This window comes from Triturus cristatus, chromosome 5_2, assembly GCF_964204655.1.
Source record: "Triturus cristatus chromosome 5_2, aTriCri1.1, whole genome shotgun sequence".
In the NCBI taxonomy this organism is placed as follows: domain Eukaryota; kingdom Metazoa; phylum Chordata; class Amphibia; order Caudata; family Salamandridae; genus Triturus; species Triturus cristatus.
This window is the reverse complement of record NC_140588.1, coordinates 944,366,099-944,391,227: the sequence shown is the minus strand read 5'-3', so window position 1 is coordinate 944,391,227 and position 25,129 is coordinate 944,366,099.

Below are 25,129 nucleotides of genomic sequence, written 5' to 3'. Positions count from 1 at the left end.
TGCCATGCACCAGTGTGAAGCAGTGTGCGTCTTCAGCGCTGCTCTCCACATGTGCATGTATAGATGCCATCTTGTTTTTTCTGCGTCATTCGTGCGTGAGCACTAGACTGCCTTTATCCCTGATTTTTTAGTTAGCCCTTCTCCTTTGATGACCGGATGGTGTGACTCTTAGCCCTGCTAGTAGCCTTTCATCTACCTCCGTTTCGTCCGAGCTTTGCACCGTGTACCTATCGCCACTTCTCTCATGCAGGCAGCTCGATGTTCTGTGCTCTTGGTCTAATTCTGGGTTCATGACCTCGCTCTCTCAAGCAGGAGCTCACACCTCTCTTCCTCGCACCATCTGGCCTGTCTATTTTGCTTGAAACTACGCTCTGTTTTCTTTGACCTGGCTACGCTTTTTAGTTCACCCTCCATTTCCTACTCAGCTACCTATGCAAATTCTGTAGCCCCACCCTCGTCATTGGTTCTCAGGGTACTGGAGGTTTCTTTCTCAGCCGAGCTCGCCAAATCACTGTTGAGAACCTCCACAAACTTCCCTGACACCCGCTTACAGTCACCTGACCCAGTGGAAATATGTATCCTACCTGCTTTTGAGGTGTCACATGTCATGTGTGGTTGACAGCGAGTCAAACATATGGGGACCTTCCCTAGGAACTAGAGCTGTGTTTGAGGTGTCTGGGATCACGTAGTTTTGGTTCTCTTGGGATTACATCTGACTGACCTTCTTTTGGTGGGAGATTGTCAGCTTCTATCACTACCAGAAATTCTGTTGTGCCCACTTCAACCGAAGATGGGCGTATTTTTATTTGCAACAAACATTCATTAGAAAAAGAATAAGAATTTCACTATGTATTTACACTATATACACAGTAAAAAAAGTGACATCCTCTGGATGTCAGCAATCCCTTTGCAGGATCGTTTCTTATTGATCACTTGAGAGAGTCATGTGAAAATTACGACAGGGTAAGATTTTCAGCTGTGTGGCAGTCTCTACCCACAGGTGGAATATAAGCATATCCTAATGTACAACCCTGTCCCACCAGGTCATTAGCCCTCTTGGCTACAACTATTACAGGAAGATGTATTCCTTTACACCTTCAGCCACTATTGAGTGCCTAAGATAAACCTCTAACAGTTTTTCTCTACTTGCAGCTCACTTTATCCCCTTTAACCTTAACCACATGTCCTATTCCAGTCCCCAGAATCCCCCGTCCTGAAGCGACCCCGTAACCCGAGAGGGTTGAAACGCCTTCGACAACCAAAGAAGGTAGAGTCCCAGAACCCTAGAAACAATTTCTTGTATAAAAACTACATCTCCCAGAGACCTCCCCTACTATTCCAATAACCAACTACTTCCTTCTTACTGTCACTGTATAAATGTATATTGTGTAAATACATGGTGAAATTCTTATTCTTTTTCTAATAAATGTTTGTTGCAAATAAAAATACACCCATCTTCGGCTGAAGTGGGCACAACAGAAGTTCTGTTGTTAGTGGGCTTTATTTTCTAATGTTTGATTTATTAATCACTCTAACCTTATAAGTAATATGGTTAGAATGTTACATTTTTCCACATGAACTACAATTCTAATGTAGATGCAAGAAATCAATATTCCTTGCAAAAATTCCATCTTGTTTTGTCAAAATGAGTTCCTTGTGAACAAATTTAATTTGGCTTCTCAGATATACCCAGTTCACAGGGACATATGGGTCGCTCTTGTTTTTGCTACAATGGTTTATTTGCTAGCGGCATTGCATAGGTCTCGCTCTTGGCCTCTTCGAAGATGGCCCATAATCCAAATATTGCCTCTCTCTTGGCTCTCTTTTGACCTGCATATTTTCTTTTTATATGTGCTTTAGTGTACTCAATCATATTCATATCAAATGCTCCGCCCTTAGGCCAGGGAAATGCCACTCTTGGTCTTTTTATCTGCTTGGGGAACCTAGTTTCCATGTGCTTCAGTGTTAAAACCATGGCAAATTTGGAAATTTGGCTAATGCAATTCAAATTACAATTTCCTAGTTTGATTTGTCGAATTGTGCACCCTTACAATTTTATGTGCTATGAGCTCAACGATTTACAATTTGTTACATAAAACAGTTCAGACGAGCATTTAAATAAAACACAACAAGACTGCGTCCGTAGTTTTGTAACACAGGGTGAATATTCAATAGGATAGAGCAAAACCTGCATGAACTCAATTTTAACACAATACAATTTTCAATGACAATCAATGCAATAACATCACATGCAATATTATATATTTCAACAATGGTCGACACAAAAAAATACTTTTTAAAAAATGTGTAGGTTTCATTACATTATCCTCTTGCAAGAGAACACTAGCATGGAGCATGTTCCTCAGTGAGCTGGATAGTTTGCCAGTATCCACTCCTAGACAAAGGCGGTAGCCACAGATACCAAATGTAAAAAGTTGGGAAACACCAGCCCATCTTGGGCACACACAAGTTACACCTAGTTTCCTGGGTCAAAGTTTTCCCTAAAGTCCGAACTACACTCTGTGTCATACCCAGGGGTCCAAGCAACCAACAACTCTCACTCCTTTTAAATATCAAAGGTTTTACATGAAAACCTGTTTAGCACTGAGAAATCCTTTTAGCTAAAATGACTGTGACTGATATGCCAACTCCACCCATTCAGGATAGCTTCATCACAAAAATAGCATCCTGGCGGCCATACAGGGTATTATAATTAAATAATCACCTTTCCTGGCATGCTAACTATCGAAAAATGGTGGCTTCCATGGGATTGCCTTCAAGGCAGCCTTATGACTGATATAGTTGGGACATATAAAATAGATAATATGCCAGAATCTGTCAGTGGCATGGTGCTCAGGGTATCTGTTTAAGCTTCTCCCTTGTTTGCCATACACCAAATGCTTCAAAAGACAAAGTTTTAAGTTTGGATGTAGTCTTTATCCTCTGTGATGGCTGCTTCAGGGCGGACCTCCACCCTGCTGATTCCGCATAACTTATACTTGCGGTGTCTGTTCACCTCTGTCATTGTGCAATGTCAATCCTTTCGGGCGAGGTCACCTTCCTTCAGCTGAAGTCCGGTACAAGGTCACAATCCCTCCTATCTGGCTCACTAAAATGTTGCTTGGTTCCAAATCCTATAGAAAAAAACAAAGACAAGAGCTGTTTGGCAAAACAGGAACAGTTTATTTAATTAAACAGTTTAGCTGGGAGGAGAGTTACAGGCATGAGGTCTTAGGACTGTCTCAATCTACATTGTGTGTGTGTGCATCGTTTATATAATATTACAACAAGTAATAAAAGTTTCCGGCATACCATATATGGTGAGGAATGTTGGTTGCTGCCTTAGAGTAAAAAATGAATGGTCAAATTGGTACTGAAGGTGGGTCTCAACCTTGCGTGGACACAGTGTGGCAGTGGTGAATATGTCCAGATGTCAGGCATGGTGCGCACGTGATCGCTATGTGTGCTAAATCTTGATTTACTATGTGTTCCTAACTCATGTGGCATGCCATGTACCCCCTTCAGGCCATGTGTGCTTTTTTCTGGGGTTACTCTCCCCTGACCATTGTAATTTTGCTGTGCCTATCTACGGGATTAATCAAGAGTTTCCTGCCCATGTGTTTGCCTGCCAGCTATGCACTCTACCACCTGTGACCCATGAATCAGTAATCCCTGGCCTAGGTCACAGGGCCTGCCTAACTACATACTTGTGTGTCGAGGTAGATGTGAAGTTCCGGATAGGTGATTCTACTGATTAGGACAATAGTTCATTTTTATCCTTAGACACATTGATATTCATATTAACTCCTTCAACATCATTTATTCTGATGACTCTGGCATTTATGGAAACTAATCTCTTTCTCGGACTAAGAAGGAGATGTGGATGCCCACTGTAACTGTATACAATGGATCTAGGGAATGCATTTCAATGTATTCAATGTAAACTGCATTAGATAGTGTAATATGTAGGCCTGGGCCAAAATTCTGTTCCGCTCGCGGAAATTGCGATGATTTGGCATTTTCACGCTCCGCGGAAAGCGCGAAGATGTCAAAATTTCCGCAATCCGCATCTTAGCGGCAATTTGTTTCTTGCTTGCGCTGTAAAAAAATACATTCTCGCGTGCGCGCGATTGCCTTACCTGAATCCTAGCGTTCGCCGACAATTTTTCCCGACACGGTCGCGTTCTCCACGAGATGTTGGATTGTTGGTAGCCATTTTCCGCTGTCTAGTGACAATTCGCGCCCGCATTAACATAATTTGTCGCGCGATCACCTCATTTATCGCGCGATCACGTCTTTCTTCTCGCGATCATGCACCGCGAGAGTATGAGAAGATTGAGATCTCGAACACGTCATTCTCCACCGCGAGCGAGAGTGTGAGGACGCGGGCACGTCTAATCGAACGCGAAAAGGAAAAAGAGACCCCGAACACGTCATATCCAATGCGACAGGGAGCGAGAGAACGCGATCAAGTCATTTTGGACACGCCATCGACATCCGGCGGAAGTAATGTGAAGCTCGAGAACCCGAACATGTAAAATTTTCAATTTGGAGAAGAATATCAGTTCTAGCAGCATGAAACCTTCTGCAAATGATGATTTTGGATGAAAACAACTCCTCAGATTAACATTTGGCTGTCCTTTTTTGAGCAAGGAGTCCTTTTTTAAAAAGGTGGGGAGAGGGAGGAAGTGCCACAGAATCTCCAACTTCCTGTTCCTGTCCAGCAGGCTCCTCCCAGTGCTTTGTCCATCTCCTGCTAATTCTGCCTTTGGATTTTGAGCAAGAAAGATCACTATTTGTCTGCTGCATCATTGCAATTGGATTTGAGGATTTTTTATTTGGATAATTTACAAGTAAGTGGTTGTTGTGTCTGTTTGATTGGGGCATTGCAGTTGTTGTAACTACAATTTATTTTTGGTAACTATCATCATTCCTTTTTTAAAAAATGTTGTGGGTAGTAGTACTCAGTAGTAGGCCCGAGTTAGTCATGGCCTCATGGGTGTGTGCATGATGAAGCAACTGTTCCTTTGGTGTTTTTTGAATGTATTTAATTTTCAAGCATCATTTAGGGCCTGGATGGCATTGGAATTAGTTGGGAAATGTGTTTTTTAGGGTGAGCTTTCTGATGTTGTTGGGCCTGGCCATGTGGCTGGTGGCCATTTTGAAGCCTAGGCCTGCAGGCTTGCCTGGCCTTGTCTGCCAACAGGCCTGCTTTTTCATCCACTAGGATCAGAGCAGGTAGCCACAGCTTTATTAATCAAGTGTTTTCTGTGTGGTCTGTTGAATGTAGACATCATTTAGGGCATGGATGGCATTGGATTGAGTTGGGGAAGTGTGTTTTTTTGGGGTGGGCTTTCTGATGTTGTTGGGCCTGTCCATGTGGCTGGTTGCCATTTTGAAGCCTAGGCCTGCAAGCTTGCCTGGCCTTGTCTGCCAACAGGCCTGTTTTCATCCAGTAGGATCAGAGCAGGTAGCCACAGCTTTATTAATCAAGTGTTTTCTGTGTGGTCTGTTGAATTTAGACATCATTTAGGGCATGGATGGCATTGGATTGAGTTGGGGAAGTGTTTTTTTTGGGATGGGCTTTCTGATGTTGTTGGGCCTGGCCATGTGGCTGGTTGCCATTTTGAAGCCTAGGCCTGCAAGCTTGCCTGGCCTTGTCTGCCAACAGGCCTGTTTTCATCCAGTAGGATCAGAGCAGGTAGCCACAGCTTTATTAATCAAGTGTTTTCTGTGTGGTCTGTTGACTTTAGACATCATTTAGGGCATGGATGGCATTGGATTGAGTTGGGGAAGTGTTTTTTTTTGGGGTGGGCTTTCTGATGTTGTTGGGCCTGGCCATGTGGCTGGTGGCCATTTTGAAGCCTAGGCCTGCAAGCTTGCCTGGCCTTGTCTGCCAACAGGCCTGCTTTTTCATCCACTAGGATCAGAGCAGGTAGCCACAGCTTTATTAATCAAGTGTTTTCTGTATGGTCTGTTGAATTTAGACATCATTTAGGGCATGGATGGCATTGGATTGAGTTGGGGAAGTGTGTTTTTTTGGGGTGGGCTTTCTGATGTTGTTGGGCCTGTTCATGTGGCTGGTTGCCATTGTGAAGCCTAGGCCTGCAAGCTTGCCTGGCCTTGTCTGCCAACAGGCCTGTTTTCATCCAGTAGGATCAGAGCAGGTAGCCACAGCTTTATTAATCAAGTGTTTTCTGTGTGGTCTGTTGAATTTAGACATCATTTAGGGCATGGATGGCATTGGATTGAGTTGGGGAAGTGTTTTTTTTGGGGTGGGCTTTCTGATGTTGTTGGGCCTGGCCATGTGGTTGGTGGCCATTTTGAAGCCTATGCCTGCAAGCTTCCCTGGCCTTGTCTGCCAACAGGCTTGCTTTCATCCAGTAGGATCAGAGCAGGTAGCCACAGCTTTATTAATCAAGTGTTTTCTGTGTGGTCTGTTCAATTTAGACATCATTTAGGGCATGGATGGCATTGGATTGAGTTGGGGAAGTGTGTTTTTTTGGGGTGGGCTTTCTGATGTTGTTGGGCCTGGCCATGTGGCTGGCGGCCATTTTGAAGCCTAGGCCTGCAAGCTTGCCTGGCCTTGTCTGCCAACAGGCCTTCTTTCCTCCAGTAGGATCAGAGCAGGTAGCCACAGCTTTATTAATCAAGTGTTTTCTGTGTGGTCTGTTGAATTTAGACATCATTTAGGGCATGGATGGCATTGGATTGAGTTGGGGAAGTGTGTTTTTTAGGGGGGGCTTTCTGATGTTGTTGGGCCTGGCCATGTGGCTGGTGGCCATTTTGAAGCCTAGGCCTGCAAGCTTGCCTGGCCTTGTCTGCCAACATGCCTGCTTTCATCCAGTAGGATCAGAGCAGGTAGCCACAGCTTTATTAATCAAGTGTTTTCTGTGTGGTCTGTTGAATTTAGACATCATTTAGGGCATGGATGGCATTGGATTGAGTTGGGGAAGTGTTTTTTTTGGGGTGGGCTTTCTGATGTTGGTTGTCTTAAAGACATGCTTTTGTTGTGTGTGTCTGGTGTGTGTTGGTGTGCAATGCATGCACCATGCAGACCTTTTTGGGGCCTGTGAATGGAATGTTCGTATTTGCATTTTGTTGCATTAAAAAGGCAGAGCAGTGTGCTTTAGCATGCATCCTTTACCTGGCTTTTATAGGCCTTTTTTCAGCTCCTGGTGTTTCCCAGGCCCCCTGCTTGTTTGTGATTTGTGAGTGTCCATGTGGCTGGTGGCCTTTTTTGTGTTGGGAGTTATTAGTGTCCTGCTTTTGCCATATAGGCCTGCATGGTTTACCTATTGGCTTACTGCTTCCATCCATCCACCCCCTTTGCCAGCAGCAGCTCCATGGATGCTGAGATGCTCAAATAATTTAATGGCAAATAGGGTCCACCCCACTTCCATTACATTTTTATTTTGGTGGTTCTTATTAACTTTCCTATCCTTCCTGAGAGTGTAGTGTGTGACTGTACACAGTAGTATAACATTGCCCTCGTTGAAAAAAAGTCATAAATGGCTAGACTATATCTTTTGTTTGCACTAGTACAGTAGTAAGTAACTGAACCACAACAACAAATGCAACATTTCACTGATGTTCTTCTCCTGGCTTATTTGCTTTTAGGTGCACAAAAATCCAGAGGAGGAGGTGTCATCAGCATCACCTGGCTACCCGTTGTACTGCCAGCCAGACAGAAGTCCTGCTGCGCATCATGTCCATGTGTGACCAGAGCTTGTTGTGCATCTGCATCCTGCCTGACATCTGAAGAAGATGGCCCCAAAGAAAGGTACTAGGTCCAGTACCAAGAAAGTTGCCGGTGAGAAAAAGGAACAGAAAAAGGAAGTGCCATTAACCACGACTGGTGGTGTGCCGGCCAATGTTTTTTTTGGCACCAAAAAAGTTCCGCCTTCAGCAGCGTTGTCCGGGAACCAAGCTGGGAGCAGCACCTCAGCACCAGCGGTCCAACCCCACCAACCTAGGCCCAAGGGCTTGAGTGTCGCAGAGGTAGCCAGCCTACTAACGAGCAGCGATGTTGAAGAAATGTCATTATCGCAAAGTAGTACACAATCAACGCAGGCGCAAACTCAGCAGATAAGTGTGCAGCCGCAACAAGAACAGCAGCAGCCGCAACAAGAACAGCAGCAGCCGTAACAATAACAGCAGCGGCCGCAACAAGAACAGCAGCGGCCGCAACAAGAACAGCAGCAGCCGCAACAAGAACAGCACAGCTGGAACAGCCCACCATAGTAGTTGTTGCTCCTGACGTAGGGGCATTTCAGGAAATCGAGCTTCCTGCAGACAAAGTGGAGCAAAGTCAAACCACTGTTTCAGAAGATCTATTGTCTTCCAGACCACCAGCAAGGAAAAGAAGGCTTAGTCCATCCTCTTCTTCTTCAAGCCCCGCTTCTGATGATCGTGATGCCACTTGGCACCCACCAGCTCAGTCTGAGAGTGATATACGCCACAAGACAATGCTTCTGAAAAGGAAGGTCCCAGAAATTTATGGAGGTAGATGTAGAAGAGGGGGGTGATGTTGATGAAGACGAGCCAGTCATCACGCACATTACTCCCGCCCCAAAGGGATTGGAGACCAACATTCTCACCCTATCCAGAAAGGCTGCTACTGAGCGGGATGTAGCACGGATATCACCAACACAGGTTACACCACCACTACCTCCAGCTGCCATATTTTCCAAGGCCCGGCAGGGACCTACATCCAGCTCAACCATCTCAGTAGGTAGAAGTAGTAAAAGTCACAGTCTAGGTGCACAGGGTCACATTTCAAGCACACCCTCCAGTTCATCTGGTATTGAAAGTGGCACATCCAGCAGTGCCAGAAAGTTCTCCTCCCCAGTTTGGGACTTCTTTTCTGTTAGCACCAAGGAGGAGAACGTTGCTATATGCTCAATTTGTCGACAAGGTGTTCGGCGGGGTAAGCTTGGTACAAACTATGGTACCGGAGGCCAAGCAAGTCATCTCAGAATACACCACACTATCGTGTGGGAGAATCACCTACTTCACTTAAAAGAAAGTAGAAAACTCAACCCATTGACATTGGTCATGGAGCGATATTATTGGGGTGGAAGGTGAAGAAGAGGGAGGCATTTCTAGCCCTGTCCCCAGTAGTGCAGTGGTACCGCCCACCAAGGAGACCGAGTGCCGCAATGAGGAAAACTGTGTCGTTGAGCCTAAGTGGGTTAATGAAAACAGCACCACAAAGGAAAGTATTCCAGCCTACCATTGAGAGCATGCTTAGGTTGGAGGGGCAGTTCCAACGCAACCACCCAACGGCACAGTTGTACAATGCGAAGCTGGCTAAAATGTTAGCGCTGGACCTTCTTCCTTTTTCATTTGTGGAAGGGGTGGGTGTCCTTGAATTTGTGTCAGCCATCTGCCCTAAATGGAAGGTTCCCAGCCAGTCCTATTTCGCAAGAATTGCTGTTCCGGCACTACATCATGATGTGCTGGAATTGGTTGGACAAGCTTTGCAGCAGAGTGCTGTTCACAATATCCACCTGACAACAAACATGTAGACCAGTTGCCAAGCCACAGATTACATGTGCATCACTGCACACTGGGTCTCTTTTGTGGGGGTTAGAGATAAGCTATCTGCACGAGGTGCTGTTGACACAGCTGCGATTTTTAAAGGTACTCGGAAACATGCAACTGTAGCCATGTTCGCCCTGAAGAAATCTCATACGGCTGAAAACATTTTTGACGAGTTTCGCAGCAAGGTTTTGGAATGGCTGCTGCCAAGAGGGCTTCGTATTGGTTTTGTTGCCACAGACAATGGCAGTGATGTACTTAAGGCCATGGAACTTTGTTCCTATCTCAGGGTTCCGTGTTTGGCGCACTGCATAAACATTATAGTTCAAGACTTTCTGAAAAAATAACCCATAGTCAGCAACTTACTGGCCATCTGCCGAAGAATATGCACTCATTTCAGCCATTCTTTTAAAGCTCGGAAGCAGCTGAGGATCATCCAACGTGAAAATAGGATGCCAGTCAAGGCACTCATCCAGGAGGTTGCAACACTTTGGAACTCAACGTATTACATGCTTGATAGTCTGTATGAGCAGTACAGGTCACTCCATGAATATGTCTGGAAAAGAAGAGGGGATGCTACTGTTAAAGGTATGAACCTTGAGATGGAGCAATTGAGCCTAATTAAATGCCTGACTGAGATGCTTTGTCCTTTTGAGGTCTTCACATGGGAAGTCAGCAAGGAGGACTGTACACTAGGCCAAGCTATCCCATTGTGTGTCTGTCGTTCCGGTTACAAACTTGTGAATCACAACAAATCCATTACCACCGTCTTCTACTCTTCTTATTTAATATACAAGTTTCAGGTGTCTGCAATTTGACAGTACAGTCCTCCGAATCCAGCTCCTCCGCTCCATCATACTGAATCTCCCACCCAAATCCATTGCCTTCATGAATGATGATTGGATGAAATAGAAGAACAAATTCAAACTTTCCTAGTCCCGCCGAAAGAAGTGGAGCATGAATCAGATGACTACTATAGCTATCCTCCTTTCAGAGCCGAGAGAGACTGCCCATTAACTGAAATTAAGATGGAACAGTTAATGATTGATGCCATACATTGGACGCAGAGTCGCAGACTAAATGATTTTGTTGTGTTTATTGTGCATGAAGTTATGTAATTGTGCACTAATCATCTTTCTACAGTACACACTAAACTTAACTCAAGGTGAATTTTCCTCTTCTTGCAAATAAGAAATTTGTACTTCTCCTGCAGCTTGGTGATACATTGCTTTTAATTCAATACAGGAAGGGGACTCACTCAATCTGCGCAATGAGTATAATTGAGACAACAGCACCGTCCATGATGATGATGGCGAAATCGACTGCCTGTTAACTTAAGATGAGAAGGAACAGGTAATGACAATTAATGGCATGCATTGGACACCTGACTCTGAGCAATTGGTGTTTGAGTTTTCGTTGTTTGTTTGTTGTGCACAAAGTCAAGTCAAAGTGTACTAGTAATCTATCTTTCTGTACTAAAGACTGACTCAAGTCAATAAAACTTGTTGTGTAATAACAATTTTACTTCTACTGCAGGCCGATCTTCACAGTCAGTCAGTACAAGTATCGGAGATGATGATTGATGGAATAATAACAAGTCAGGAGGACGTTTCATGAGTGGCATAAAACTTATAAGCCTAAAGGTAAACACGTCAACAACAACCACACCAGACCCAAATGTCTGTGTAGAAGTGGAATAGAGTGTAGCGGTGGGATGACTGCGGTGCATTGATTTACTAACTTAAACTGTAAAATGCTATGTGTGGAATGGATAATGTGCTTTGCCTTTGTCCAACTCTTTAAAAATTTTTTTTAAAAAGTACTCTAAAGTCTAAACGTAGGATGTGCTACTGTTAAGCAATGTGCCGTCAGGCCTGTCACTGTGGGCCTGCTCTCTCCTGTTATTGTTGAAGGTCAATGCTGGAAACAGACTAGAGTAGAGATGATACATACATGCCACCTCGGAAAGTGTTCTTGTTGCACTACACCATAACTTGTGTATTTGTTTCAACTTTGTTTCTCAATATCCCCTTTGTGTTTCCATCTACAATTACAGGCCGGGCGCTTGCCCTATACTTGGGAAAACATTACTATGCACACTTACCTTACCAATAAATCAACTTTTTTTTTCCAGCCAGGCAGTGGCGAGTGGCGACACACCCAAGATTGATGGACAAGAGGACCAAGAGGAATGCCATTATGTTTTGTTGTAAAATATTTTAGCATATTATTGTTGCTCAGTAAGTTCTGTACTATACTTCATTCTACTACTCCTCTAACAGTCTCTCAAAGGCGATTGACTGTCTCCTTTTCTTTTTTTGCAAAAGCTGCTGCCCTGCCAGTGTCTACTACTACTACTATACTACCACCACCACCCCAATCATGGCATGTTAGAAAAAGGAAACCATTTTCACCATGCAGCCATTGCTGTGCCTAAGTTAAACATCAAGCACAGGTAAGAGAGAAGTTTGGACGAGGCAGAATTAATAATGGACATGTTTTCAATTAATTCAATTTCACACACCCCTTTGAGTCCAGATAAAGAATGCATAGACTAGAGGAGAGACTGAAAGTACTAGTAGGACAAGTCAATCAGTGAGGGGTGTCGCATCTATCGGTTTGTGTCTTACACAGTCAGCCAATTATTTAAATCAAACACTGGCTATGGGCGGCCCTGCACCAGCAAGGAAACAGTGTGATGTAAAACAGTAACCCCACCTACAAAACATTAACAACATTGCATGTAAAGTAGAAAAATATATTTAATTTACCCTAACAAAAATAAACTAAAAACCCACAAAAGCTGACCCACCCCCCTCCCTAACCCCAACCAATGTCCGTAGGATAGTCCAGGAGAAAATAGTAGTCCGAAAAGCAAAAACCCAACACCCAAACCAGTTCCCACCCACCCAAACAAGAATTAAAAAAGGGGCAGAAGACAGGGACTAAGGTGTGGGGCGGGACTGAAGGAGGACACGCATCTGCTCCTCTAAACGGGCGACGCAGTGTCTGAGGGCGCGGCAGTTGCAGCAACAGTGGGGGGGCACCAGAGATGGCATTGCGGTGGCGGCGGGCAGCCGCCAGACGGTAGCGCCGTATCGCTGGAGGGCGGTGGAGGAGGCTTCAAGTCCTGCTGCAGTCTCCTCCTCCTCCTCTGCCAAGACTACCAGCCGCCGGTATTCACGCTGGATTGCCTCCAGCTTTCGGCACCGTGCCTTGGCGGCCAAATCCTTATGATTGAGTTTAGGAGTAGCTGTGTATCAAAAAGAAAAAAACAAGACAATTGTAAATATACTCTTAGAAAAACAGTAAGACAAGTTAATTATTTATACACATAGTGGCATAGTAGAGTAGCACTATAAAGCACATAACATTTTAAATCTCACCCGTCCTTCTTCCTTCCACCCGTCTTTCACTTTTTAGTTGAACAGAGCACCAGGTGCTCTTCTCCATAAAACTTTCAAAGCGGAGTTGAAATCAGATAGATGAGGCCATTGGTTACTCAATACTCCCGCTCCTATGCCAATTAAAGGGATTCTAGTCTTCTAGTTCACTCTTCAAACATTAACAACAACTCATACTTACTTAGGACATCAGATGGCGGACGGACAAAGTCCGCCCGCCATCCTCACGCTAAAAAGGGTGGGGGTCCCGTGGGGACAATAGGGAGGATGCGCCCGGCATGGTGGCGGGCGCATCCTGTTTTTTTTACATTCTGGTTGGCAGTGCCGAAAGCAATGCTAAAAATACATGTTGTGCTGCTTTTCCAAGCACAACATGACAGGCCCCGCGCAGAGCCTGTCACGTTTTGCTTTGAAAGGCAGGGGGGGTGCCATAGCATAGGTACCGTCCATGGGGGCCCCCAAGCATACTCTGCAATGTCTGCGTGCCTTTCTGTGGCGGACAGCAATGCCGTCACGCAAAGGCATTCCAAAATGCAGATTATATGGCTGGCGGTGTGTTCAGAGAGACACCACCACCATATTGAACCCTTTTCCGCCTGGTCGACATGTGGGGGGTCTGACTCTTTACTACAGGGATGGCAGGAGGTTTGCCCCTGCGGTGTCGGCAGTGAATACCACCGGCCCGGCGGGGGCAATACGCCCGCCATCCTAATGGGGCCCTAAGTCTCAACAGTACAGTATACATACAGTACACCCTTGCAGTGAGTGTACTGTCAAGTTCAACAATAGTTAAAGATTATGAATCTAACTTACCACTGCCCGCCACTGGTGCTGCCACTTCCCCTACCGCTCCATCGTCGGTATCTGCAGCAACTGTCGCATCCTCTCCCTCCGCATCGCCTTCGCTGGCCCCGGCAATGGTGGTCGGTAGTGCGCCTAGAAAACATTACACATTTATTAGGCATCATATCCACCTTCCCCTATTGATCAGTAGCAAGGTTGAAAAATGAGTTAAACTAACATACATCACTAGTACAAATCAGGTAGTAGTAGAGTAGACACTAATAGTTATATATGGTCCCCCTTAGGGTCATTCTAGCCTTTGCTTAGTTAGCCCGAGCCATGCAACCATTTTACCTTTGTGTCTTTTATTTTGCACATGTGACGTTACCGTGCAGCTTTTTGTATAAGACACCTTTGAGCCCACATGACCTGCCTCACACTGCTACTGTCTACGCGCTGCGTACAAGCGTTCAACAAAAACATTAACAAGCCTCTTTTTTATGAAGTACTGGTGTACTGTTAGTCCATATTGCTTATCCATAAATGCTACACTTTTTGGCACGGCTGAGAAATGATTGCAAGTTGAACTATACTAACGCGCACCATTTCATTTTTCGCATTAGACAGAAGATTCCCTTCTAAGAACCCGAGCTTTGCAGAGCTTATGAATGATGCAACAACTACCAGTACTAGGTTCTTCTAAGGTGAGGGGTCCCTTCACTCAGAGATCTTCATTTATAAATTTATATGAACTAAATTCCTAGGGGATGGTGGTGCTGCCTTCCACCACTGTTCTGTTATCATGATTTAATTCCTAACTGTAAGTAAGTGTAACAATGTTTATTGTTTTAATGTTATTGATTTTCCGGTTGGTGCTGCATTATATAATAGAACAATGTACAGAGCTTCTCAATTAAAAATAAACATTTTGAACTTACATAGACTTGGTGGTATTTGGTGTGGACTAAGTTACACGAGTGAGCAAATTAAAGGAGGGGTGTGCATGTGCATTGCTTCCACGACTGAGAGGTTGGGTGTGTTATGTTCTGGGTTGTCTCCTTGTTGGGTATCTTGGGGGGAGGGTTCGGAGACCTAATAGTTATGGCAACACAGTACTATAGTCGAGCAGGGGATTGTGGTGGGTTCTGAATTTCTGATTGAGGTGTGTGAGGAAGGTCCAACCTACCATCACCAACATCCTATTTTCTTGTGCAAAGGTCTGTATGTGCAAGATCCCTACAACAGTAGTAGTATGTCCTATAGGCTATCATATCAAAATAGTAATAAATCTGGTTGGGCATTTGTTGCTGTGAATTGTCAAAGCCTCAAGATTAACAAAGACTCAAGATCAATAAGACTAGAAGTAGTACAAGAGGACGACCCAAAGGACTGGACTCAATGGCTAGAGCTACTGGTGAATCTGAGTTTTATTACAACCTTTCAAATAAAGAGTGGCACTGGCCAACTGGGCAAGCGTAGCTACTACAGTACAGACAGACTGATAGTAGTAGTAGTACTGAGAGTCATCATAGCAGAGGCAGGGATAACAAGATTTTTGAAACCGTACAGATCGAAGGATAATTGTTGGTAAAAAATAGCATTGGGAAACTGAAACAATAGTTCGTGAATAATATGGTGCAGTAAAAGTTATGGAATAAGAAATATTATTAAAAACAAGAAGACTTACTGGGGCCAGCAGAGGAGCCCTCATTGGTGTCCTCCTGGTGGTGGTGTTCTGACTGTCCCGCCAACTGCCCACTCCCTGTCTGTCTGCCCCTGGGTGCTGATGAACAGGAAATATATAAGAAAGAGACAAACATTGATGGATGGTGTCAAACAAATACAATATTTTTAAAGAACGGTCAAAAAAAAAATGTAAACAACAATTGCAATAACTAAATTGACCGATCTCATTTGGTCAACAAGTAGTATTGGGGGATTCGCGGATCGACTACTTAAGTTACTATTTATCAACAGTAATCCAGTCTTCCATTCTGATTCCAGAATACTAAGTTAGAACTAAGCCTAAGTACGACGTACCACCCGACCTAGCCCACCTATTCCAGGCATGCCAATTGTACATTAAGAATGCATTTCCACTTCTTTTACTCCTCAACAATGCATATGGTCAAATAGAGGACACATGACTACATTTTTTGTATACACCAAATTTTGGGTTGATTGATTGATGCTGATGTTCTGCTAGTGCTAAGCCAATTACCACCACTCATTGAACAAACTAGAAAAGGTTCTAATAAAGACTGGCGTACTAGCAGCACGTCACGTAACTGAGGGGGCATCAAGCATACCACTAACAAATTAGAAACTCATACAAAGTACCTAAACCTAAGTATCAATCCGACCCTATATCTTAGTGACAGGACAAAGTAAGGAGTGGACTAGAGTCACTGTAGCATTACGTAACTTAATTTCTCTAAAATGAACTCTAACCGAATCACGCTAAGCGAGCGCAAAGTTGCAAACAAGTAAGATTAGTAGTAGCACAGAGGAACACCTGTGTCATAATCACAGAAGACTTTTAAACGTAATTAACCTGGAATGTAAGCAGCAACATTCTAGCTGGTTGGAAGAAAAAAAAAGATATTCGCAATATATAACACAGAGCAGAAGAACAGACACAAAGTAGTAATAATTAAATAGTTACTCACCAAGCCCCGGGACCTCCACTCCTAGCAGGTCCAGCAGGTCCAGGATGTCGGACATGGTTCTAGGACGGGGCGGGAAAGAAAAGGTTAATAAAATTAAAGAAGTAAAGGAAATAAATAGCAGGCAATAGAAAGAGTGAAAAAGTAGCTAAAAAACAAAAAAAAGTAGACAAAAAACAAAAATATAGAAGCAGGAAAATAGTTAGAGAAATAATAAATAAGAAAGATAAAAAAAATGGCTTTAAACAAAGGATTGAAAAGATGCAGGGAGGATTCAAAATCAGGCCCCAGAACCATGCAATAGAGTGAAAAACAAGATGGCCACGCCCAGTGCGACCACATGCACAAGTTCGCGCGATATTTTCTCCCCGAGCAAGCAAAAAGCAACGCGATCAAGTAAAAGCGTTCGTGAACAGGAAATATCTACCGCGAAAGGGCGCGAACATGCATTGCGCGACCCGGAACAGGAAGTAAGCATCACGAGAGGGCGGGACAAGTGAAAACAAGATGGCCGCGCCTGTGAGCAACTGCATGGGTAAGTTGGCGAGCCGCGATCACGCAAAAAATACCGCGAACAGGCGGGAAAAAGACATCCTCGTCTTCGCAATATTTCCGCGTGTTTGCGGAGATTTTCAGCATTTTCACGATAGTTTGCAAAAGTGAATTTCGCAAATTCCGTCCACCCCTAGTAATATGCAGTACTTGATAGTATTGTCAATAGTGTAAAATAGGCTATTATGATTACTGCTGAAGGCTTCAGAAGTTTTCATGATCTTTGAATTTATTGTCTTGAAGTTATGTCATCAGACTTTGTTGCATTACTATAGCTCATGGATTTTAGGTGGTGTAGTACTTCATACTGATTAGCCCACTCTCCCCCAATGCACCCTGGTGTTAGTGAAAAACAGTCCACACACTCATAGCAGGTTATGACCCCCTCAGAGGCTGCTCTCTTCTGATGTGTATCATAAGTATAAAACATATGCATGTCAAGTTATATGCAAATGTGTCTGTGCTTAAACTTTGGATTGTGTAAGTAAATAGAGTGCTTCTCACTGCATTTATCAGTACAAACTGGCAAGAATTAGTTGGGGTCACCAGTCACTATGCGACCACCCCCACCAAGATGCAATTCCAGGTCCTGCTTGTTAGGGAATCTGGTGATTATTCTCCAAATTGGAGGTCTATAGCTGAGCCCTTTGGGGGTATTTTACAAAATAGAACTAAAGGGGTAAGTAGTGTCCATCCCTCCGAAACTGCTCTCTTCTGATTAGTAGAAAAAGTGTGATGGTATATACAAAACTGTCTGTGTTTGAATTGTGAATACTGTGTGCAAATATGCTATTAACTAAATTTGCAAGAATGCACTGGGGGGAGCTGGGGCATGCTTGTTAGTCAGTGTGGCAGATAGTTGCCGTCACTGAACCCTCTACAGGGATGTGTGTGTGTTGGAATGTAATTAAAGCACATTCGCCAAGGGAGAGTGCTGAGCCATAAGTGTCAGTGGCGTTCACCTAAGCTACATCATAGAAATTCAAAGAGTTGCATTGGGAGATAATAAGAGGCCAATTGTTTAACAGAATAAGTAATCTTAAAATACAAAGAGAGTGATTGCATTTCAAGAAACTGATGGTTGAGAAGGCACATCTAAAGGAGTTGAACTCCAAGCAAGAGAAAGAAAAAATGGGGATGATCAATGTAGTGCATGGGGTAGAAAAAAATTGAGGGGGAAAAGAAAGGTGAAACTGAAGGGCATGGACAGGAGGATAGACAAATGTGAGGCCTTATTTAGGCATTTACAGACTTTCCACAGTCCCTCTATGAGACAGAGGTCATGACCTCATCCACCCTACTGGAGGTCCACCTGCAATATTCTGCATCCTCACATATACAAATTTGTTTTCCACTGAATATCTCCCAAATTACTGGATGGATTTACATCCAATAACAAAAAAAAGCACGATCTGCGTACCAAGATCTAGCTTTCTGCCAAATTCGGTGTAATTCTGTCCAGCGGCTCGGGCTGAAGGCTTGTTCAAAGGTCATATGGAAATTAACATGGGGAAAACGCGTTTTGGTACCCCCCCCTTTTTTCTTGTCCCCCTCTTGGGGGATCACCCTGAAACTTCATCTGGATTACCAGTCAAATATGTTTGGACAATTTCATGGAGATTCATCAAGCGGTGCCAAAGATATAGGCACCTGAAAATGAACTCTTCCTATGGAAGCTAGGGGTCTTATTTCGATGACGGGCAGACTTGCATCCGCCCATTACCGTTGCAGATACGGGTCCGACCGACCCCTGTTCGGCAGTCCTGACTGCTGAATTTTGATGCCAATGCACGTGGTGCTGTGGCAAGCTCCCTTTACTGTATGGGAGCTTGAGCTGTGGTCGGAAACTGGCCACAGCACAAGTTTCCATGCAGAAAAGGAAGTTTGTGTTCATACCTGCATGACGATGCCTGCCACATGGTGCGGGGATGGCCCCCTTGGCCCCCAACCAGAGGTGGCTGGCTGAAGGGGGCCCTGCTAGCGGCCCCCAAAGTCGCTTTCAGAATGGGTTTCCATGTGGGAAAGCCCAGCATGGAAACCCTGCCTGAAACCGTCATTGCAATCCAGACGGCATACAACGCCATCCATAGGGATTATGTGTTGGTTCTGACTGGCTGATAGGCTTCTTGAGCCCATTGGTAGCCAGCCAGAATGTCCGGCCAGTTTGAAAAGTGACAGTCGGCATTGTAATGAGGCTGTCGGTTTTGAAACCATGATGAGGCTTGGAAAGCCTCATCATAAAGAGGCCTTAGGTTGTAACTATAACTACCTACTAGTGACCGCAAGTCTATATAGATAAATATATAGATATATATATATTCATATATTCATTGAAAGAGGTTGAAAGGACAAGAAAGAACCCACTCATCTTGGACCGTCACTACAGAAGAGACTGCAATCCAGTAAATCAACAAAGCATTCACCGCCTTCAAGGATTTTTCAATGTGCAATTGTAGAGAAAACACACAGTACATCAGCCTGGAAAATTGGGGGAGCACTGTTACATACGACTAGCGTGGAAGAAGCGGGGTGAAATAGGCAGGCATTATAGATGTGTTTTTTTTTAAGGATGAGGGGGCCCCCCTCACCAGACTTCAAAAGGTCCTGGGTCCCCATCCCTCAGGCCTGTGTTGTTTTTAAATGTGAAAGGTGCCGCACGGACTCCCCTCCCAGATTCTTTTTTGCCACTGTGGATCCCATCCCCAGTGCCTCTATTTTAAAGTAGTGGATGCCCTGAAACCCATCCAGGACATCACACACACATTGGGGGTTGTAGGGAGGAGCCCTGGTGACCCTCAGGCCCCAGTCAGCTCCCCGCAAGCTGTAGGAGCCAACATTGATCCCGCCCTCAGGGAGCAGCTACTTATTCTGCTCCCTCTGGGTGGTAGCAATCTATTGATCTGTTTCCGCATCAGTGCAGGCAGAGATACAGATCAAAAGTCTGCTTCCAGCTGGTGGCCACATGCCCCCAACCATAAAAAAATACTTTGGGCCCTGGGGTTGGGATCCAGTAGCCAAACACAGCCTGGAGTGGGGGCCACCCCTTCCCCCTATAGAATAGAGCCCCAGGGGTTGACTTCCCAGGGCCTACATTGGCTCAGGATGGTAGCTGCGTGCATCACAACTAAACAATGCAGCCCTCGGGGTGGGTTCCACGTGGCCTTTAATTGAAGAATGCAGCCCCAGCTGCCATTTTCTTTTTTCAATCCCACAGAAGTCCCGCAGGATCATGGCAAAAAATGGCTATTTTCTTTCAATTTTTGCCCCAGAGGGGCTCTTCTGGGGCCCCCGCATCGGGCCTAGTGCGGGAAGGTTAAAGATATGCTACCCCCTTATCATATTTAACTTCAGGACAGGGTAAAAGAACCCGAGCCCTGTAATTGCTGCCAGCACCATTTTTCTTCAGTTGCTGGCAGCCAGTCAGAGCTCTCTATTTTTAAATAGGCATTCCCACAAGAGTTGACCCAACTGTCTCGATATACAAATATTTTTTACCCTTAATTTCTAAAAAAACTACTTAACAGATTTATACTAATAGCCCGATTATTACTTTTGGCACAGCAGGAACGGTCAGTATGCCACCGCCAAGCTCCCACTGTGCCAAAGCCATTGTTGGGCCAACCCACCATGTTAGGAGCTTCCTCCTGTCTGGCATGCTGGTTTTTCACATTCCCGAGGTGGTGCCTCTTAAAATGAGCCCCGCACTGGGATCACCAAAAACAGTTCCTGCACGGCATAGGCTATGAGGTCCATACCATGGAGGAACTGATGCGCATGTAGATGATGTGCCCCCCTGTGGGCATCCAAATGGCATGGAGGTGGAACTGCCATGAAAACCGTGGCAGAGAGGAAACTTGTAATAGGCTTGGCGGGACCGCGGCTGTGCCGTCAATCTCATTGCAGTCTGAGGACTGCTGCACCACCACCAGGGAATGGACAATCCCAGGCGGCATCAGCGGTCTCATGGTGTTCCGACCAACCAAGTCTTAATGAGCCAGTTGAACCACTGATGCGGCGGTGACTGGATTGCCATCGCCACGCCACCACAAGCCTAGCAATCCTCTGGCCACAAGAATCATAATCACGCACTAATTCAGAAAAAATCTCAATCTGCCTATACCATCTTGGGATGATGTCATCAGTGATGTCATTTGAGATGTCATCAGTGCTGTCATCAATGATGTCACTGACAATGTCATGAGTGATGCAATATGTCAGGTCATAAGCAGTACAGCTCAAGTAACTTAAACTGCTGAATTTCATTGATTTTGTACAAGTGAAATCTGAGCCTAACTATATCATCCTTGGAGCCTTTGCATTTTCAGTGAATGTCGAAGATTTTTAAATGTTATTCCCTAACTATAACATCCCTGTATAACATGAAGATATTGTATTTAACATATATTGTGCAGTCTTTTGTGTTTACTGTTTTTCACCTGCACTTGCACTTTTTTAACGTTAAAATGGTGGTACTTTATGCAACTCACTGACATTGACAAAGCCAGAGCGGCGAAACGCATCTGTCAGTGCTGAGGGGGGTAACCTCAATGAAATAAATACACATTTTCACAGATTTTGGCGTGTGTGCTCCTGTTTGTGTCGGCCGACACATAATGTGGCTCTGATGGTGAAATACTGTGTAACGCGGTTCACCACCGCGTACAGAAGGCACCCAGGACGTGTGGTTGCGACGACAACGGTGAAACTTTGTGTCCGTATATATATATATTCACTGAAAAAACCATGGGTTTCACACACGTTATAGTTAGGAATTAGCATTTAAAAAACCTTAGAAATTCAGTGAAAAAACCATAGGTTTCACACACGTTATAGTTAGGAATTAGCATTTAAAAAACCTTAGAAATTCAGTGAAAAAACCATAGGTTTCACACATGTTATAGTTAGCTGGACATTTTACTCGTAAAAAACCAATGAAATTGCCCCGTTATAGTTAGTTCAGCTAACTATAACTCGCGCGCCCGCAATGCACTGCTGATGACGTCACATATTACATCACTCATGACATGGTCAGTGACATCACTCATGACATCACTGATGACATCTCAAATGACATCACTGATGACATCATCCAGTGAATGTGTATTTTTCTGAAAATTAAATATGTTTTATATATGTATATCTCAAGGACGATGGAAGAATAAATGGGTATATAAGTGTCTAAATGGATGATTTGTTTTTGAAAAATTGATTGTATAACTGACTGATTAAGTGTATCTTAGTGAATACATGGCTTAGTGAGTAATTTTTAAATATGTAAATATCTGTATCAGTCTCTCACTTTGTGTATAAGTGGCTGCATGGGTTGGTGAGTAGCTACATGGGTGTCTATATAGGTTATTAGTTGGTTGTTTGAGTATCAGTCTGAGTGTCTGCATGGTTCGGTGGGGGGTATTACGTAGTGCATAGGTGCATGAATGAGTGACTCACTGTTTGTATGTGTTGAACAGAGCATGTGTGCAGGACTGCATGGGTGGATGAGTGTGTGTATGGGTGTGTTAGTGAGTGAATGACTGTCTCAATAGTGTCTTTATGAGTAACTACATATGTTTAAAACTAGTATATGTGACTATTGGTGTATATAAGTGAGTATATGTGAGAGATTGAAAGAGTTCCTGTATGAATAAGTATGTGTTTCTATAAGTGATTGTTTAAAAGACTAAGTATGTGTACGTTTCCGTAGAAGTAAGTGTGGTGGTGTGTGTATAACTGTATATGCAAGTAAATGTATGTTTGATTCTTTATTAGCATGAGTGACTATGTGTGTGAGTTGCTCTATGGATGAGTGGCATTGTGTAACAGGATGTATAGGTGTATGAGTACATATGATGTGTGAGTACATGTATGAGTGACTGTATTGGACTGTTGGTGAATGAGTGGATGTGTATGTGGATCTTAGAATTACTGAAGAGGTTGTTGTAACTGTTATTGGTATGTCCATTGTTTTGTAAATTTTAGTCTCTATTTTTGAATGTGTGTGTCAAAGGTTATATTAGGGGAAGAGGAGGTCTGCCACTCTATCACAAGGATGATGTCATCAGTGATGTCATCAGTGATGTCATTTGAGATGTCATCAGTGATGTCATGAGTGATGTCACTGACCATGTCATGAGTGATGTAATATGTGACGTCATCAGCAGTGCATTGCGGGCGCGCGAGTTATAGTTAGCTGAACTAACTATAACGGGGCAATTTCATTGGTTTTTTACGAGTAAAATGTCCAGCTAACTATAACATGTGTGAAACCTATGGTTTTTTCACTGAATTTCTAAGGTTTTTTAAATGCTAATTCCTAACTATAACGTGTGTGAAACCTATGGTTTTTTCACTGAATTTCTAAGGTTTTTTAAATGCTAATTCCTAACTGTAACGTGTGTGAAACCCATGGTTTTTTCAGTGAATTTGCAAGGTTTTTTAAATGCTAATTCCTAACTATAACGTGTGTGAAACCTATGGTTTTTTCAGTGAATTTGCAAGGTTTTTTAAATGCTAAGTTACTTTACGCCATTCGTGGCGTGCGCGCCCACTTAACGCCACCAAAAGCACAGGGGGTGGGGTCAATGTGGATAGTGGTTTTTTATTTCGATTTTATAATTTTATTATAATTTAATGCAATTTTTTTTTATTTCATTTTTTGTAAGCCTTTTTTTAATAATTTATGTACTATATCCTGCATTATCGAAAGGTTTTTTTTTATGCATTTTTTTCCGTGCGCGTACGGTAAGCTGACGCTACGCGCTTGTAAAATACGCGTACGGTAAGCTGACGCTACGCGCTCTGGACGTAATTAGTGCAGCGCGCCTACGTGATACGTGCGTGCCGTACGCGTATACCCGGAAGCAACGTCGCGGTTACGCAGGGGCGTGTAATGCGCATGCGCGATACGTGATACGTGCGTGCCGTACGCGTACACCCGGAAGCAACGTCGCGGTTACGCAGGGGCGTGTAATGCGCATGCGCGATACGTGATACGTGCGTGCCGTACGCGTACACCCGGAAGCAACGTCGCGGTTACGCAGGGGCGTGTAATGCGCATGCGCGAAAGTGACGTAAGCGCTGCGTAAGCGCACCGTAAGCGTCACGTGCGCGCACGGTAGGTCATGTGACTTACAAAGAACACTTTTTATTGGTTGAAATTACTTTCACTTCCAGAAACTTCCCACACCACACCCCTTCCCCTCTTTACTGCTTGAAAGAACACTTTTCATTGGTTGATACTACTTTCAGTTCCAGATTCTTCCCACACCACACCCATTCCCCTCATTTCTGCTTGTGATTCTCTAGGAGCAGGAGCTGGATTGACATTGGGATACAATGGCAGAACAGCACACCTCTTCTGAGAGTGAGGCCAGCAGCACCACCATGATCCAGAGAAGGAGGAAACAAAAGACTTCTTTTGTATGGGAGTATTTCACTTTTCCAGAGGGGGAGAAAAAGGTCAATGCTCCAAAGGTCACTTGCATACTTTGTGATCGTGTTTTATCAAGAGGAAATCCAAGTAGGAAATATTCCTTTGGAAATCACTCTATGATGAGACACCTTCAGGACAAACACCCAAGGACCTTTGCTCAACATACTGGAGAAAACTCTTCAGTAAGTCACCAGAGCCCAGCCTCAGATGCTCAGCCGAGTACATCATCGGCAGCTCAGCTGAGCCCTCCTTCGGTTGTTGGAGCATCACCTTCTTCTTTTCCTTTGGACATCAACCCTCGATTTGCGAGTGTTGAAATGAGGTGTACAAAATGTGGTGGTCTTATTGTTTTTGGGGAGGTCAGTCTTCCCCTTATTAACAATAAGATAGACCAGCATGTTTGTAGACGCTCATAATACTCCCATTCTTTCTTTCCTCCATCCCTGTATGAACCCAACGGCTCTTATAAGAGCCAACCTTACCTCACAATTTTTTTTATTTTTTTTAAGCTTTCCTTTTCGGAAAAAATTTTTTCCCGTGCGCGCACGGTACGCGTAATTCCGCGAATTTCGCGGAATTCCGCAGGTCGCCGTGCGCGTACGCTACGCGCATACGGCGATTTTTCGAAAAATAATTTTTTTTTATTTTTGCCCTTGAGGGTCCTTCTGGGACCCCCAGACCAAGGCTAGGGGGTCAGGAACTGTCGAGCCTGCCCCCTTTTCACATTATCCACCTTTTTTATTCACCCCCCT